Source organism: Rhinatrema bivittatum, chromosome 2 (assembly GCF_901001135.1).
Source record: "Rhinatrema bivittatum chromosome 2, aRhiBiv1.1, whole genome shotgun sequence".
NCBI classification, from domain to species: domain Eukaryota; kingdom Metazoa; phylum Chordata; class Amphibia; order Gymnophiona; family Rhinatrematidae; genus Rhinatrema; species Rhinatrema bivittatum.
The window spans coordinates 50,316,117-50,325,445 of NC_042616.1; the positions used below are offsets into that span (position 1 = coordinate 50,316,117).

Sequence of the window (9,329 nt, forward strand, 5' to 3'; positions counted from 1 at the left end):
GAACCCAGCTACACTAACTGCACTAACCACATCCTCTGGCAACAAATTCCAGAACTTAATATATATCTAAATTACCCCCAAGATGGAGAATGGAAAAAACCACTTCAAGTTATATCATAATAAACACCATACAACAAGAATGTTTTGATCAAGCAGCGTGTGTGCTCCCTTTTTCTTCAAGGCATGTGCTGACCTTGCACGAGTCTTTATAAAATAGACCCCTTTTTGCACGTAACAGGGGTGGGAATCTACGAAACCTGCTGGTACATTCTGATTTGCGGGAAAGCTTGGTTGAGGGCATGAACGGACAGTACACATGCAATGGTTGTTCTGTTTGTAGACATGTGTTTGTCACACAGATATTTCAACATCCGACATTGCCCTGTAAACAGATTTTAAAGGGGCACTTTGACTGCAGCACACCTAGGGTTATCTATGTCATAGTCTGTCCCTGCTCTAAACTATATATAGGTCACACTAAGCTACCTTTACGGACCCGGATAATACAGCATAGGAGCTGTAAACAAACTGGAAAGGTAGATTCCCCATTGGTTAAACATTGGCAGGATCAAGGACAGTAGGACACACAGTTGACCAACTAAGATTTTGTGTCATTCAGCAGTTGCAAAACCAAAGGGGATGATCAATTTCTCAGAGCCTACGGCAAACTGAACAGAGATTCGTTTATTTTTGGCAGACATTAATCCCTAATGGTCTACATACAATGATCGAGTGGGAAGCATTCATGTGAATCAGCGTTGCTAGTTCGGACCAGGCAATGAGTAGTGAGGAGTAAACGGCACAAGTGTGGTGATTTTGAGATAGCCGCCATAAAAGTTTCATTCAACAGTAAAGGTTTTTGTGAGGGTTAGTAAGCAGCCTGAGCATTGCAGATACGGAGGGGGAGTGATGAGGGAGTGGTTTATTACGGAGATGAATTCAGGTAGTGTTTGATTGGGTGTTCAACGGGAGACAACATTTGATTGGATGTTGGAGAGGTAATAGGATCTATTTAAATTCGGATGGTTTCAGGGAGAGAGCCTCATTGTAGAAACATTTTTTAAACCGGTGAACGCTGAAAGAAACGCGCTTGGAGTAAGTGTTTTAATCTTCATAAGACGGAAGTCCTGGGACAACAGAGGACAAGTGAGAGTCAGTAGCCAGTTTGTTCTTTTTCTTTATTGAATGTTGATATAAGCTGGTGATGGATGTTTTTTTGGTTTGTTATAGAGCATATTAAAAGAGTAAGCATTCTGGCGGCTGACCAGGATGGCTGATGGAAAGAGCATCAGATGGAAACTTTAAGCCTTGTTACTCTTCAATTATTCGGAACATTTTTTGTCCAGTTCTGAGGTATGAGGATGTTCACTGGATGTATTAAAGATTGGGTTTTTTTTTTATTGGGAGTTAGGAGTAAGTATCATGTGTCTTAGGTTTATGGTATAATATTTTTACAGGTCATCTTCAAACTCATCGTTCATGTGTGATTCATAGCTCTATTGGAGAGCATTCGCAATATCAGGAGCATTTTACAAGTAGTCCGACAGAGTCGAAGAGATTGGTCTTGTCAGTAAGTAGTTATGTGGGAAAAGTTTAATTAGTCATCAGCTGCAATAAAGTGTTGTTTGTGAGCCAAGATAAATGGCAATTAAAATAGCAGCAGTGAAGGTGGTTGGGTATAGTGGGATGATGAGATCTTTTGTATATAAATATTTTAGGTGAACACATGGTTTTGGGAAACGTGCATTGTGTTTACAATTGAAGCTGAAGGATTTAGCCAGGAGGCAACATTGAACCCGATGACTTTTCTGACTCGCTCCTTGATGATAAGGTGGGAGAGAGTTCAGGTAAATATGCAAACTTTTTTTATAACTGATCATTTTTATCTTGAGATATTTGATAGTATTTATAATGATTAAAACAGCAAGCATAAGATCTTTTTACATAAATGAGATATTCCTATATGTATTCAAAAAGGGGAATAATAGAGTCATAGAGATGGTTAGTGAAGTTCTGAGTGAAAACATTGATAATGGAGAGAAAATGATACATTAAAAGTTTTTTGATTTTTTTCATTTATTATTAGAATCAATCGTTTGGGGTGATTTACTCGCTGTTGATTGTTCCTTTTGAAAAGTTCCCCTGAAGAAGCCATGAAGCCTTGTTGGGAAAGGATTTAACATAATCGGGAACACCATAGGTGGGAATTGAACCACTTGTTACATCTTAAATATTCACATGATAATTTATGAATTATAAAAGGGGGATACAATGTTTCATTGTATTTCCAAATGAATGTTGAATGTTGATAATAATATTATCATGGGGATATGATGATTAATGAAGAAGTCTATTTAGCTAATGATGTTTATCAACAGTGATTAATATTGTATGGTTTAAAAGGAGATATACAATTATTGAGGGTTAGCTTGAGTTTAGTAACAGTATAGTGGTGAGGGCTGTGAACAGTGATATATGCAGCTTTGCACATCTGATTCAGTATATGTTAAACTATTGTTTTACATAAAGGATTAATTGGATTATATTAAAAATTTGTGATTGACATTGGATATGAAAATGTTTTTACAAAATTTATAATTGAAATAAAAATGTTTTAACATATAATCAAATGTTTCTTGATGTATGGTGTTTATTATGACATAAATTGAAGTGCTTTTTTCCATTCTCCATCTTGGGGGTAATTTATATATATATAAATACACGTATACATATATATATACACATATATATAAAACATTCCAAAGGAATGTGTTGTGTTTGTGGTAATGTGTGGACCCTTAGTCGCAGTGGAGATGACTCCTCCCATGGGGAGGGGCCCGTGGGGAACCACAGCGATAGGCTAAATGCAGAGAGCGGACACTTGTATGTGGAAAGCTTTATTTTACTGCTGTAGATAGATGGTATCAGGCAGGAAGGAAAGGCAATGGAGTCCGGTAAGGTGCTAGATGTAGAAGTCTCACCCAGATGTTCAAGGTAGGTAGGAACCCGCGGTGTGGGATAAGCCGAGCCTGGTGGGTGGAGTTGGAGAACCGGATCATAAAGGTACTCACTGGAACGTAGTGCAAGCGTCTTCCTGGTAGTGAAGATGGTGAGACCGAAGGTCCGTGGTGCAGGATACTTAGACTGGTAGGCTCTCGAGGAGCGAGTACCTGATAGTCCGGAGATCCTGAAATGAAATAAGAGAGATAGACCCCCAAGGAGCGGTCGTCTAATTAGTAGAGGCTCCGAAGGGTGGATGGAAGCGAGAGACCCCCGAGGAGCGGGTGCCTAGAGCTTCTAAACGGAGTGAGGCCCTGGAGTGTAGAGCAGCGTCTAAGCGAGCAGCTTAGAGCGGTCAGAGTAGCTAAACCAAAGTCCTTGCTAACTCAAAGGTGGTAGTGAAGTGGAGGCTTTAAATACCCGGAGGTATTCACGTCAAGCGGTGGGGACGCCCCCGAGGTTCCCGCCATGACGTGTATTTGAGCGTAGGGGATGTGCGCGCGCGCGTGCCCTAGGAAGCCACGGGAATGAGCATGGCGGACTGGGACGCCCATGCTGAGCTGGAGACGCCGAGGCCCTCAGCACTCGGCACGGGAAGCAGCCATCTTGCCCAAGGAGGAGGAAAAAGGGAAGAAAAGAGGTAAGGCAGAGCGGTCGCAGCCATCTGCGACCGACGGACGCAACAGAATGGACAATAGAACACTGAAATTGGTAATGCAGTATTAATTAAAACAAAAAAATCTTTATTAAGCATTCACAAAAATGTTTAAAATAAATGAATACTTTAATATTAACAAATTCAGCACAAACTAACAATCATGTGACCCTATATGTTACTAAGTATAGACTGGTTGAGCATAGATCAATTTCAGACTGTACATAACTGGTGTAAATGCTAATGAAATTATTGTCAATGCTTAGCCATCGTAGTACTGTTGGTTTTTAAACACAACTCAGTATGTTACAACAATAATGGGCACGCCAAATGTTTAAACAGAAGATATGCTTTGCCTTGACAACAAGTACAATGATTTTAAATACACGATGATTCACAATAATAGCAATCTTAAAAGATACAGAAAATGGGTACCCAATGTATTATCCAAAAAGTGCTTGCTCTGGATCAAGAAACAAAATGCAAAAATGTAAAAAGTAAGGTGTTCCTCCTAGATATGGGGTCACTTGCCCCATCAAGGCCCTTGTTTCGCCAAAAGCGGCTTCCTTAGGGGGAGCCCCTGGTATAAAGAACAGCTTCTCATTTAACAGGGCAAGAAACCAAGAATATTGTGTAGGCTAAAAATGTCAATTAGCTAATTAGAAAAAGATGCATTAGCTTATAGGCTAGGCTGATATAGAAGATTCAGAAGTGGATGTAAGTTAAGCAGTCACCCTCATGAAGTGACCAATTTATTTGCCAAGGTGGCAGCCTAACCTAACTGTCTAAACTAAAGTATTGTAAAAATACAGGCTAGGAGAAGCACTTTTTCAATAAGAATCCGCAGTGTCTGAACATGCAGGCAAATACCCTTCTCAGGCTGCCTCGCGATGAGGGTCATGACTGAAAATATATTTACCGTGGCTAAACCTTCCTCCCACTGTGCGTTCTCACTGGTGGGAGAAATGTATTTATTTATTGTTTTTTAATCAAATTAATTAATTCTTTGTTTGTACCGCTCCTTTTGTTCCTTTGTGATATATTCTATCTGTATCAATCACAGTGAAGAGCTTACAGATTGTACGTAAGCAGTTTATTATTTATTTATTACATTTATTAATTGCCTTATTGTTAAAAACATCCAAAGCAATGTACAATTGTAAAACAAAATACAATATACAAAAGTACAATATAACATTACAATAATAAAATAATACATTTCTATACCACTTGCTAGCTACAATTATCACATACCAGTAATAATTACTTCTACTAGATCTCCTTAATGTTGTTATAGAGCTCACATTATGAGCTCTTGCAAACATTTTAGCAACTCTTGATAGTTACTCATTATGGGATTGATTGTAGATATCAACTAGAGATGTGAATTGTGTCCTCGATCGTCTTAACGATCGATTTCGGCTGGGAGGGGGAGGGAATCGTATCGTCGCCGTTTGGGTGTTTAGAGTATCGTGAAAATCGTTAAAATCATGAACCGGCACACTAAAACCCCCTAAAACCCACCCCCGACCCTTTAAATTAAATCCCCCACCCTCCCGAACCCCCCCCAAATGCCTTAAATTACCTGGGGGTCCAGCGGCGGTCCGGAACGGTCTCCTGCAATTGAATCGTGTTGTCTTCAGCCGGCGCCATTCTGCGCCGCCATTTTGCAAAATGGCGGCGCAAAATGGCGGCGGCCATAGACCAACACGATTCGACTGCAGGAGGTCATTCCGGACCCCCGCTGGACTTTTGGCAAGTCTTGTGGGGGTCAGGAGGCCCCCCCAAGCTGGCCAAAAGTCCCTGGGGGTCCAGCGGGGGTCCGGGAGCGATCTCCTGCCGCGAATCGTTTTCCGTACGGAAAATGGCACCGGCAGGAGATCGACTGCAGGAGGTCGTTCAGCCGGGGTCCGGAACCCCCGCTGAACAACCTCCTGCAGTCGATCTCCTGCCGGCGCCATTTTTCGTATGGAAAACGATTCGCGGCAGGAGATCGTTTTCCGGACCCCCGCTGGACCCCCAGGGACTTTTGGCCAGCTTGGGGGAGCCTCCTGACCCCCACAAGACTTGCCAAAAGTCCAGCGGGGGTCCGGAACGACCTCCTGCAGTCGAATCATGTTGGTCTATGGCCGCCGCCATTTTGCGCCGCCATTTTGAAAAATGGCGTCGGCTGAAGACAACACGATTCAATTGCAGGAGGCCATTCAGGACCGCTGCTGTTCCGGACCGCCGCTGGACCCCCAGGTAATTTAAGGCATTTGGGGGGGGTTCGGGAGGGTGGGGGATTTAATTTAAAGGGTCGGGGGTGGGTTTTAGGGGGTTTTAGTGTGCCGGTTTTCCTGCCCTCCCCTTCCCCCGATTTACGATTTTTTGACGATAAATCGGGGGAATTGGTATTGTATCGTGGCCCTAACGATTTTTGATGATTTAAAATATATCGGACGATATTTTAAATCGTCAAAAAACGATTCACATCCCTAATATCAACCCTTTTTTCCGAAATTGTTTTAAATCAGTTTCTGCTCTTATTTCAGCAGGAGTCTGTGTCACAAAATTGGACAGAAGCTGAAAAAGATCTGTTAAACAATCTCAAATGACAGAACGTTTTAGACGGTAGCAATTGCCCTAGAGGTTTTCTAACCAAACACAGATTTCTTACTGACTCGTGTCATTTCATACAATTTTTCAAATATGGCAAACCACTCTCTCTTAATATCTTAAAGCTGGAGGAGTAGTCTAGTGGTTAGAGCAGTGGCTACAAACCAGGGAAACCAGGATTCAAAACCTGCAGCCACTCCTCGTGACCTTGGGCAAGTCACTTTACCTTCCATTGCCTCAGGTACAAACTTAGACTGTGAGCCCTCTGGGGACAGGGAAATACCCACAGTACCTGAATGTATTCTGCTTTGAAGTACTGAAAAGTGGAATATACATTAATGATATTACATCTTACCTCTACCAGCAACCAATGTAATTGCAGCTATAACAGCAATGCTTGCATCCTTCTCAAACTACCTGACACAATCCTAGCTGCTACATTTTGGATCAATTGCAATTTTTGAGTTGTCTTACTTGGTAGCTCCGCATAGATGGCATTACAGTAGTCTATATGACTTAAAGTTAAGATATACACTACTGTACACAGGGTTTGCAGGTCTAAATAAGATTTCAATTGTTTTACCATTTTCAGTTCCCTAAATGTACATTTAGCAACCTGTGCTAACTGTTTCTCCATATTTAATTTTTCATTTATCTTTACTCCTAATGACCTAACTTCGTCTTTAGGAAACATTGAGAAATTACTACTTACTTGACAATTTCCTTTTCTTTAGGACAGTCAGATGAATCCAGAACAAGTGGGTTATGCACCTCTACCAGCAGATGGAGACAGAGCAAGCTGACATCACAGTATATATACTCCTGCAGTGACATCAGCCTGCCAGTATTCTCTTCAAAAGCAATTGTGGACAGACTAGCAAAAAACTTGATTAAAAACAGATAACCATGTCAATACTCAGATAAGAACATAAAACCACTATTCTAGGGACTGGATTAACACTTACCAGTAATCCCTATAACCTGTAAGCACACAGGAGGAGCAATATGCAACTACACGGCAGCCAAGGGAGGGAAGCTGGATTCATCTTACTATCCTAAAGAAAAGGAAATTATCAGGTAAGTAGCAATTTCTCATTTCTTAGCATCCAGTCAGATGAATCTAGAATAAGTGGGATGTACCCCAGCTACTCCCGAATAGGGTGGGAGGCTGCCCGCGATCCAGACAAAATCGCACACACAAAGGCCACATCCTCCCGAGCATGAACGTCCAGGCGATAAGACATGGAAAAGCTGTGTAAGGAGGACCATGTCGCAGATCGGCAAATATCGATGGGAGACAACAGTCTAACTTCTGCCCATGACACTGCCTGAGCCTGAGTGGAATGAGCCCGAACCTGCCTAGGTAATGGCTTCCCAGCATCCATGTATGCAGCCATGACTATCTCCTTAAACCAGCAAACTATCGTAGCCCGCGAGGCTGGTTCTTCCTGTCTAGAACCATTGTGAAGAACAAACAGGCGCTCCAACTTCCTCAAAGGCTCAGTAATCTCCAGATACCTGATAATATGCCTCATTACATCCAAGAGTCACAACAGATGATACTCCTCTGCATCTCGCCTTTTGCCCAGAGATGGCAGGGAGATGGTCTGATTCAAATGAATCTCAAGAGAAGAATGAAGGAACAGTATGCAGCTTTACCGCCCCTGGAGTCACCTGGAGAAAAGGCGCCCGGCAAGACAAGGCCTGCAGTTCAGAAACCCTATGCGCCAAACAAATTACCATAAGGAACACCGTTTTCAAAGACAGCAACTGTGGGAAATTATTTTAAGGAGGAAGTTAGCATGTGGAAGAGTATTGTGCCATGATAGACAGGAATGAAGCAGAGAAAATCATTGATATTATTAGTGTATTTATTTAATATAAGGCCTATAAATTCTGAGAATACATGTGCCATTTTTCTTAGCCTGCTTGTAACAAAACACTTTTTGTCACAAAACAAGTCCTGAGATCAGATACATTGGAGAGCCGTTACTTAGAAAGGCTAACTGCAGATATCTGAACAAAACAGAAATTAGCTTCTGGGCCTCACCCAGTTGTGTGTTGCTTATTTGATAACGGATAGTAGGGGCCTCAACAAGCTCATGGGGAGTGGTCCAGAGAAAGAAACTAGGACAAAGATCAGAAGAATTAACTTAAAAAGAGCAACATGAGACAGGTTGTTTGGAATCAGAGAACCAACAGCTCAGAGGAAAAGCTTTTTGGACATTACCAGTGTTAATGAAGTGCCCCTTGGAGTAGGGAAAAGCTTTCTGGACATTATCAGTGGTTAAGGAAGTGACCGATGAGTTGCTGCTGATTCTCCAATGCGTTGTGTTTCCAGATTTTCCAAAATATTTCACACCGGAAACTGTGAGGGGGAAGTATTTTGTATAGATATCTTTTAATGCAAACTCTATGCTTTGATTGCTTATTCTCAGACTTATAAGTAAAGCTTCTATACTTATAATTAAGTGTGCTATGTATTCTGTGACATATAACCCTACGACTTAGCCATCCCCCCCTCCCATCTTTTACAACAACCACAAGGACAGAGTATGCACATGTCTCAACGTAGAGCCTGCCAAAAAATCCAAAACCAAATTAAGACTCCATAGGGGCACCAGAAACTGCAAAGGAGGATGAAGATGTTTCACTCCTTTCAGGAAACGGGCTGTATTAGGATGATACGACAAGGATCCACTATTGACTGGACCCCTGAAACAGGCGAGAGTAGCTACCTTTATCTTTAAGGAATTAAGGGACAAGCCTTTATTCAAACCATCCTTCAAAAATTCCAAAATGAGCGGGACCTTAAACAAGGAAGGAAGAGTATCTCGATCCTCACACCAAGCCTCAAACACTCTCCAAACCCGCACATAGGCCAAGGAAGTGGAGAACTGTCTAGCTTTTAGCAAAGTGGAAATCACTGCAGCAGAGTATCCACAGTTCTGCAAGCGAGCCCTTGCAAAGGCCATACCGTAAGACAAAATTGAGTCGGATCTTTGTGAAGATCAGATCCTTGGTGCAACAGGTTCCTGTGTGCTGGAAGGCAAAGAGGCAAATCCACCAGTAGCCT

General features: G+C 42.0%; 1 long non-coding RNA gene across 1 annotated transcript; it reads left to right on the plus strand.

Moving 5' to 3' along the window:
* Positions 1 to 1,230: 1,230 nt before the first annotated feature.
* On the plus strand, positions 1,231 to 2,489 carry LOC115086018. Its single transcript, XR_003855009.1, has 4 exons — positions 1,231 to 1,353; positions 1,458 to 1,570; positions 1,719 to 1,847; positions 2,087 to 2,489. It is a non-coding gene; the product is annotated as an uncharacterized LOC115086018 (long non-coding RNA).
* The last annotated feature ends 6,840 nt before the right edge of the window (positions 2,490 to 9,329 follow it).